Source organism: Chenopodium album, chromosome 3, assembly GCF_948465745.1.
Source record: "Chenopodium album chromosome 3, dcCheAlbu1.1, whole genome shotgun sequence".
Lineage (NCBI taxonomy): Eukaryota > Viridiplantae > Streptophyta > Magnoliopsida > Caryophyllales > Amaranthaceae > Chenopodium > Chenopodium album.
In genome coordinates, this window is record NC_137836.1 from 10,650,956 (window position 1) to 10,661,349 (window position 10,394).

Sequence of the window (10,394 nt, forward strand, 5' to 3'; positions counted from 1 at the left end):
AAATTTCATGTTTGTTAGTAAAGTTTTTTTATTCACTCAAGTTTTACATTATTATATTTTAGGAGTGAAATTGTAAGTGTTAGAAATTATTTGATATGATTGGAGTTGTATTTGGTGAATTTTTGGTGGAGATGAGTATGTTGGAATTGTTTGGTCATTATTTATTTTTTTGACCTTGGTTTTATTAGAGTTTGGCTCCCTTTAAGCATTGATTTTCTCTCACATTTTCCCAAATATTTCCTACCCTTTTACCTTAGACTTACATTACAAGCTTAAAGACCTTCCGACCTTTGTGCATAGAGTTGTATTAATATGAAAATAGTTGTTTATCAATGCAAAGAATGATTTGACGTATTTTGAGTCGACTATATAAGTTGAGTGCTTATCTCTTTAAACACACGAGTGTTGTGAGTTTGGGAGGGCATTGTTCACATAAATGGGTTGGTTGGAGAGCGATCAAGTACATCTTTTACTCGCCACATAAATGAGAGTCGAATGTGTGAGCACTAGTCTTGAATTCTATATGCTCTTGTGGTTTGCTCTATTTGACAATTGTTAGGGAAGATTGGTAGTTGGATGGATTTGATTGATTGACTTTGATACATGTTTGTCAGATTTACCTTGAATTATATTTATTGATTTTAATTATATTTGAGGTGAAGTATTGATTTATATATTCATCTCTTTGCTTGAGGACAAGCAAAGGTTTAGCTTGGGGGAGTTTGATAAGTCTATTATATATATATATATATATATATATATATATATATATATATATATATATATATATATATATATATATATATATATATATATATATATATATATATATATTCCCCGTCCCATGGTCATATTTGTGCTTATTTGAGCTCTGCGGAGCTACTTTTGTTACTAATATACGTTTTCTAGTGTTTTTATAGAGTTGGTATTATTTTGTAGGAATCTGTAGATTTATGACGGTTCCCGAGTTTATTGAGCCACTACAAAGACATTGGAGTCGGACCAGATTTTATTTGCCCAAGATCGAGTTAGAGTAATTTAATTCGATGATTAAGGGCTAAATTTGGAGAAAAGCTAACTCTACAAACTACTAAATAAAGTTTGTAGTCATGGATCGTATTTAAGGACAAAGCTCAAATGTGGATTAAAATTAAAGGCCCAACCTTACAATTGATCGGGCGGGCCTATGTCAGATCAAGCACGTGATTTATTTGGGCCGCTGGAGAAGTTTCACGAGGAGTTGGACTTTGTTTTTATTTAGCTGGAGATTTGTTTTTGTTTGGAGTTTGAGTAGGATTAGAAGTTGATTTGGTATCAACTTCTTTTTTCCTTTCTTATTAAAGGAGGCAGTAGTAGTTCGTAGGGGGAGAGTGGTTTTCTTGTCATTAGTTTTAGTTTAGTTGGAGATTAGTTTTAGTTTTTAATTTAGTTTTCTTTTCTCTTTATCTCTCGAACTTTTCTCTCTCTCATCTTAATTAAACTCTTAGTATTACTTTCTCTTTTATTTCTCTCCCTAAACTCTGGGTTTATGCAATTTTATATTTTCTTCTTTTGGTACTATCTCTTCTCTCCTTTATCACTTATCACTAGTAGAAAAAGTGCTATTTGTAACGCCCTATTAGTAAATGGCGTATATTATGCTAGTTACGAAAGCAGCAATAGTAACCGACTAACATAATGCCAGTTACAAATTTCATGATATTAGTAACCAACGTTGTAAATGTCAGTTACGAATATGTGGTTTATCATTGCTTGAAGTTTTATTAGTAACTGACTAAATAAATGTCAGTTACAAATATTAAGTCTAAAAAACTTTGACTAAAAATTTTGTAACTAGCTTACAAACGCAAGTTACAAATATTAAGTCAAAGAAAGTTTGACCAAAGCGTTTGTAACTAGCTTATAAACGCCAGTTACAAATATTAAGTCAAAGAAAATTTGACCAAAACATTTGTAACTAGCTTACAAACACCAGTTACAAATAATAAGTCAATGAAAATTGGAACAAAAAAGTTTGTAACTAGCTTACAAACGTCAGTTACAAATAATAAGTCAAACAATAATTTTTGTTTTTTTTAAGCAACAAATATTAAGTTTCTACTTTCTATTAATTTTATTTAATTTCATTTAAATTATGATTAAAGGTTTTAAAAAAATAATAATAATAATAATTTGTATTGAATTCCAGTAAATTTGCTGGGAAAAAAAAAACAAAAACTACTCAAACTTTCGCTCCAACGAACTGCTTCTCCTTCACATACTGCTCCTCCTACTCCTTTAGTGCTCCTACCTCCTCCTCCTTCGCTGCATCTCACTCTATCCATTGTTGTTTTGGTTTGTTCGAATTTGGGATCACCTTTAGTGGATTTTTATCAAGGTTTTGAGGTATGTGTTCCTTTTGAATTAGGGTTCTTGTACTTTCGAATTAGTGGTTTTACTTGTAAATTCGAATTGAATGTTGTTGTTTTCAATTAATAACAAAGAAAATTAGGTTTTCATGAATAATTTCGAACAAATATAATCAAAATTGTGTTATTTGGGCGAATTTTTGGAGCTGGTGTTGCTGTGTTCTCTAATGTTCCCAAGCTTTCAGTAAAACGGGATCATAAGGACCCTGACAAACCTTAATACTGATTTTTTTTAAAGAATCTCGTAGTTTGTGTGACAGCTATGTGTGTGTGTGAGAAAGAGAGAGACTGTGTGTGTGTGAGAGAGATTGTGTGTGTGTGTGTGTGAGACTGTATGTGTAAATTCTTATCTTTGAATGCTAATGATTTGCAAGTAAATGATGCTCAACCTTCCCCATCTTCCTCAACCAATCCAATGGAGCTAAGTCCTCGTTTGTTAGAGGTAAACCTTCATTTGACTGAGTAATTGAACTCTTAATTATTATCACATGAGATGAATGAATGCAGAATTGATAATCCGAACTGAAAATCAGAACGGAATTTAGAACTAAAAATCAGAACTGAATTCATAACTGAAAATCAGAACTGAAGTTAGAACTGAAAATAAGAACTGAATTCAGAACTGAAAATTAGAACTGAATTCAGAACTGAAAATCAGAACTGAATTCAGAGCTGATTTCAAATTAGTGTGGATAGCCTAATATTCTGATATACTCACCAAGTCACCAATGTCAGTAAATTAGTGTGGTAGCTGTTAAGAAGTTTTTGTTATCTCTAATTATAGATGTGGAGATTCTTTCTTATGTTTGTTGATGTTGCCCCATCTATTTTAGGCGGGTAATATATTTTGATTTCCAATTTTATGAAGTCTAGATACAATTTATTTCTTGTTGCTTGTCTGCCTCTGGCTAGACTGCTTCACAGTTTCTGGAAAGTTTCAAAGTGAACTTTTAAGTTAGCGAGCTGAGCTTTGCAGGGGAGGATAGGCCTTGATGATGCAATTTTAGTTATCGATTCCTGGCTTTGTAATTGGGCATATACCCTGATGCCTGCCGTAGGGAATAGTTTCAAGCCTTTAAAATCCCACTAGCTTGAACCCCACTGTGATCATACACTAAAGTACGGTGGCGTCCAAAAGGGAAGAAGATAGAGCAAAAGAGTCGCCAACAAGTTTTTAAGGAACTTGTAAACCATCACGAGGTGAAGGTTACACCCCTTAACGATCCAAGAGATCGTCAACTCCATAAGGTCATGAACCAAATAAGGGTCCGGGGATGAAGGTACAAATCCAACCTAAAAGAGATTGAATCTGCCCTAATAATAGGCCTCTACTTTATTCTGATCGTATTCATGTGCGCTTTCTGATTAACATGCAATCAATAGATTTACCCTAAACCTGTTTATCTATGTTGGTTGAATTTAATGCACATATAAACTATTATTGGCGATCACTTGAATTATAATCATAATTAACCTAACAAGATTATTAATTATCTTATTAAGCGCGATTACAAATACCAATTCCCTTTAACATGCATAAAAGGCGTGATCAAGCAATAAAGAATAAATATAATATGTATCAAGCAACATAATAATAATCAATAATAATTATAACTAAAATAATCATGAACAATAACGAATATCATAATCATGGCAATCATAATTAATAATAATCATAATTATAACAATATTCATGTTAAAGCATAATAAAAGTAAGATCCTAGGCATGATACTAACCAGATTAATAACAAACCCTAGCATGTCACTAAGCAATAAAAATCAAATCTTTAACCCTAACATGATACTAACATGAATAAATATTAGGAAGAACATAGGAAGCATCGCAACAATCATATTTAATATTAAAAATAACCTAGACATGATACTAGGAATCATAACAACAATGTAAACATGATTTCTACATCGTAATATCAATAAATCAATTAAAGTACTTACTTGGATGCCTCGTACCTCTTTCTAATTACAAAATACACACGTTAGTAACTTCAAGGAAAATAATAAATCAAACAATTAAATTAAATAATTGAAAAAGAGATTTGGGACCAAACCCTCAGAAATTAAAACCTTTCACGTCTAGGGCGAAGGCAACTTCGAATATGGTTAGGTGTTTCTAGATCTTGTGAATGCGGAATTTTGTGTGAAAAAGCAAGAAAGAATTGAATGCTAAAAGAATTAATGTTATTGAGAATTGATGAAAGATGATGAATGAATTGTAGAATGAGGAGAATTGGTGAATAAAGAGAGTTGATGATCGAAAACGGAGTTTTTGATACGATATTTATAGAGAAAATCATCCAAAAAAGATAATTTAACAAAACAGAGTATGAAGATCACAAAACAGCATTGGCGCCAACCCTGGCTAACTGGCGCCAGGCACCAGTGGCTAGCGTCAGGCGCCAATGGCTAGCGTCTGGCGCCAAGGCCTGGGGTTGGACGCCAAACTGGATTTCAACGCGTTTTCGAAAATCTGATAAGTTTACCGTACTGGAAGATAAAATAATATAATTTCTTCGAAAATGCTATTTGATCTTGATTAAAACTCTGAAGAGTCCTAATTGAATTAGAAATGATGAGAACCTTCTAGAATGTTCTAGAAGACTAAAACCATTCCTAATTGCATTAGGAATGATAAATTGTATTAGGCCCTCCCCTAGATCATTGGGTCGTACATAAAGCTCAAACCGGACCCAGTTTAGTAAATTGGCCATAATTTCCTTAACATTCATCGGAATTGGGCTTATAATATATCGTTGGAAAGGTCTTTGCAAGCCCCATCCAACTACACCACTATTGGACCCATATCATGGACCAACCAAACTGGATTGACTGTTTTCTTAAAATAAAGTTTTCAAAAACAGGGAGAAGAGAAAAGAAATAAAACTTTTCGCAACACTAGACCTTTCCACACTTTCGTTTCATTCGATTATGATTCGACGTGAAAGACACTCATCACCGGGTTTGGTTTTGGGGAGACACAAATGGGTGTCTACACCTGCCCTTGTATATTGCCTTAAGATATCAAAGTTGATATGGTTTAATGAGACATTCACTATTTGGAAATTGAAAGATGAGATGGAAATGTTTTAGATATCATTTTGTGTTATTGCAATCTATAGTTGCTCTAGGGAAATGTGGTGGGTTGCTCAGGAACCATGTAGAAGGGTCGCTCTCAAATATGTAGTTGTCTGTTTAGACTTTGGAGTTCATATAATGCTTAGCTGATTACCATTCTTGCCATTTTTTAAAAAAAACCGCCTCTGACAAATTATTCCTGAAAAATTGTGCTAGGGGTGGGGATGTGCTTATCGCTCATTACAGACCATAATCAGAACTGAATTCAAAACTAAAAATCAGAACTGAATTCAGAACTGACTTTCCGAACAAAATTCAGAGCTGACTTTCAGAACTGAATTCAGAGCTAAAAATTAGAGTTGGCTTTCAGAACTGACTTTCAAAACTGAATTCGCAACCACTGGTTGGTCGCACCTGCATTCATGACTTATGAAGCCTAGAGAAACCAAAGCTCTATGTTGTAGACTCGAAGCTTAAGATACTCAATGTAATAGTAACTCACAAAGTAGAGAGAAAAGCTTGGACTTTCTTTTGATTAATATTGTAATGGAGGCTACAAGTTAAGCTAGATAAAGATTGCTAATTTAAAGATTGAATCTTGCACTACTCTACTACTACTACTACTTACTAATCTATGATAACATCAAAATCGGCATAACATTCTCATACCATACTCTCTCCTTTTATACCAAGCATTCCTCTTACCAAATACCCTAATATAATCACTAGTTTTGTCATCTACTGCCTATGTGGCTTCACTGAATTTCAGACTTCCTCCCACAATTCTTAGTGGTCATTTTTTGTCTTGTTGTTGCTGTCATGTGGCGGCTGCTTGTGCTCTGTGCTACTGATTGTTCCAGAAATTGTTCATGACCATGTGATGTTAAGACTGCTAGTATATGTTGATTTTGGTGTGATTTGTTATGCTTGACTATAAAATCCTACAGCCCTATAGACTTATGAAGAATTCAGCGCTTTCATTATGTGAGAAAATAGTGTGAATTCTCAATTTTTGATTTGTTTTAAGATTATTTTGACCTAATTAAAGAATTAGGCTGCTCATTTGATTGATGTTAGGGGATGTAATTTGATCAATTTCTGGTGTTTTCAGATCGGATTAATGACATCTTTTCATCGTTATTACGAATTAATGATCATTTCGAACTTTTGATGATTGATCATCTGATTTAATCTTACTACTTAACCTTACTGACCTGATTTCATTGGTTTGTAATCTGTTTTCATCATTAAACAGTAGCCAATCAATTTGAAAGTGTGTTAATTAAGTTGTTAGAGTCCTTTGTCCTTCAATTTAATTAAACGTCCATAGGTTTGGATTTGGCATTTTTGAGTGAAATTTTTGTAGGTTTTAGATCGAAATCTGTTATTTCTCGTGTCGGATGTTATCCTTATGGTTGTACTCTTGCACTTTAGTGTCTAATAATGATTCTGATGAGAAGAAATATATGCTCTTAACTTGTGTGTGTTTATTAATGTTTGTTTTTCCTGTCTAAAACCGTAAGGAGAGGGAGCAAGGTTGGAGATTTCCGGCTTGACAGGTCAACATTGTAGAATCAGGTTGATACTATTAAGATTCTGTTAAGGCTAAAACCATGATGATCAGTAATTCAGAAACATCTTATAATTACCAAGCTTCATAATCAAAGTACATAGGATCTAGGATACAACTGAGACTATTTCATGGGTTTTCTTGGATGACTTTGCATCCGTTTTTGTCATGGGGCTGCTTTGTGTGGACGATTCACTGCAGCCACTCGATTGTTTTTTCTTGAGATTGATGAGCCAATACCAAGTCATTGAAAACCGCTAAGCTCATTTTCTCCTCTTCTGCATCTATGTATCTGAATCTCAATAGTTGTAACATAGGTTTATTGTACTTGTGAACATTTTCTGTTAAATTATCTACTGTGTCCATATAGCTCAATAAAATCTTTAAGTTTAACTGGAGTTGAGAATGAGTCACTCGTTCTAAATTGGATTAGATTTAGTTGCAGCTCGGTTATTTCCATGTACTAGAGTTCTTGAGTATGCATTCAGTTTGGGCTTCATTTTTCACTCTATGCTTCAATTTGATGCTTAAAACCTTGCCTTGTATAGGAGGATACTTTAAATTATTATAGTATTGCATATATTTTTAATAAAACTATAAGGTTTTAGGAATTATTGGAAAACGAGTAAAAATTCTTATCATTAAGGATTCTGTATATCATAGTACACTTTTCATCAGAAATTGATATCCTCATGAAGAGTGTAATATACCTTTGGGGGAATAGCCTTCTTTTGGATATCGTAAAGTTAAGAATATTATAATTCTGTTTATTTGTGTGGAAGTGATTTGTCCGATTGTGAATTTATATGTATGTAGGCTGGATGGAAATCTGCCCTGAAAGGTTGTTGAGTGCGTAAAGGTGCTTTTGATTTATGTAATTATGTGGTCTAGCTGCACATAGAGATTGTAATCATCAAAAATCCCTTTGAAATAAGAAATTATCTAGCTATCCTATTTAGAAAAACACAGACTAGCTAAATTGGGGTCTTTTATAAACTTGCCCTCTATATATACAACATAATCATGGGAAATCTGATATACATGCCTTGGTGATTGCCTTCTGACTTGGTTCTTAATACTGGCCCAGCTCCTTCTGTCTTGGCAGCATACCTCAGTATGTATATTACTCTTCATTCTGTGAGATTCCCACCTTACATTCTGAAAAAGTAGATGTTATTCTTACTAGAACTCTATCTGTTGCCTAGGCTACCATGTTGCTTGAAATCTTCGAAGTTGCCCTTATCATTAGACTTTGAAGGAAAGCCATTGCCTGCACCAAATTTAGCATTTTCTTCAAATTCCTTGGTAAAATAATGAATTCTATCATCCATGAGGAAAGCCCATATCTAGTCTTATAATTTTCCCTTGGTCATTTTCATGTCAGTCGAGGAGGTAGGAGGCCTTACCGTGCATAACGCGATACACAACAGGCTAAAACCGGGGAAATGGAATGGTGCTTTGTCTGAGAGGAAATTAGCTGACGGCATAGGAAAGAAACAATTAAGGTTATTTGCTCCTCTTTTGGGAAAAGGAAAAGAAATTTGAATTTGACCTACCAGTTAGAGGGCTAAAAACCAATGGAGATATGATATTGGCCAAAGAACCTATCCCTGAGATGCATCCTTGAGCCTTACCCTGAGAACAGCAAACACAAGTAGAAAAATGTGACAAGAGAACAATCAGAAAAGAATTTCTGCAAGGGAAACAGTATGTAGGAGCTTGGAGCATTTGACCTTTCTGAATAAGAAAATTAGAGCAATGATACTTGAATCTTTAGAAGTGTCAGGAATTTTACCTGTTCACTTTCTCCTACTTGTTTGGAGGCAATGCTACGCATTTGCACACGTTTAGCAGTCTCTGTTATGTGCTAGAAGACATTAGAGACAACAGTGAAGGTAAATATGAGAGACTTACACAAGGGTTTGTGAAAACAACGAACACTGAAAGCCCGGCTACTGCATAAATGACCTGTGCAAATAGTTTTGATGATCTAATAGTCAGCAAAATTTCAAATATTTCCAGTTCTAAGCAAAGAAATGTCATCAATCATGTAAAGGGTGAAAAGTTAGTTGTAGCTTAAAGTAAATCTTATTGCATATTAGTGTGAGTTGTATCTGTAAGTGAATACTATTGCACACAAGCATTAGTTGTTTATGAGATTGGGTATGGTCGAGAGATATTACCCAAACATCCCAAGCGACGCTGTTAAGAATCATCTGCAAAATTCAGAAGCTCATTTAGCAGTATGATTTAGAACGTGACATCTGTTATACAAGTAATGGAGAGTTAGGTTTTGGAAGGAAGGAGAGAGAGAGAAACTACGTTTGAGCTCGCCACTAAGAGCCCAAGTCTTGTGCCTTAACAATTATACGACCATCATCTTTACATCTTGTTAGTACACAACATTCCTAGTACTACGTACTCATATGCATGTAATTAAAAGTTATTTTTCATTCATTTAATCTAATGCTTTTTATATTTTTTTTAGACCTTACAATGTATATAGGTCAAACCTCAAAGGAAATGCTTTCAAAATGAGTAAGCCACAATTACTACACATAAGAATGGAGGTAAGCGTATAATTCTTGATTTTAATTCTATTAGTAATGAAAGTACTATTTAATTTATTAAATAATTGTACTATGTTCATTTGAATTAGTGTGCTCAAAAATGTGGTGATACCGAATGTGCTTATTATGTGATGAGATATATATATGAGATAGTATCTTTCCATAGCGATTGCAAGGGTAATTTGAAAGAGGTTAGTGATGAATTTACCTCTTCTGTGCAAGCTAAAATGCTTTATACGAGTTTTGGTTGATGTTTTATCTTTATAAAGTATAATATATATACACGTATTTTTTTTATATTTGCAGGAGTATTTGGCAAGACTTGCCGCCTAAAACGATGTAGAATTGGATGAGATTCAAGAACAATGGGCTAAGTATTTTAGGCTTATTTTTTTGTTGCAAGACTAGTTATCTTATTAATCGATGTTATGATTAATTGCATTTAGCTTAATAAAACAATATAACACATTTTTATATATCTACTTAAATTTTATTTAGCCTATTGGTTATTGTTATTACATTTCTAAATTATAAATACATGCCTTTTAATCAAATTTAATTGTTTTTTTGGAAATTAAAGTATAGTTAATTTTGTTGTATTATATGGTTGTGGATGAATAATTCGAGTTGTGTGGAACTATTTAGAGTGTTTGTATTGTATGTTGTGGGGGAATTTAAGTTATATGGAAGTATTCGGAGTACTTGTTTTGTTGGTTGAATTGTAACAGGTTATAACCCATTTGACGATGGGGC

At 33.5% G+C, this 10,394-nt stretch overlaps 1 long non-coding RNA gene across 1 annotated transcript; it reads left to right on the top strand.

Annotated features, from left to right (window-relative positions):
• Positions 1 to 2,204: 2,204 nt before the first annotated feature.
• Positions 2,205 to 10,186, top strand: LOC145623825 (uncharacterized). Its single transcript, XR_014110262.1, has 4 exons — positions 2,205 to 2,385; positions 9,560 to 9,641; positions 9,731 to 9,832; positions 9,948 to 10,186. It is a non-coding gene; the product is annotated as an uncharacterized LOC145623825 (long non-coding RNA).
• The last annotated feature ends 208 nt before the right edge of the window (positions 10,187 to 10,394 follow it).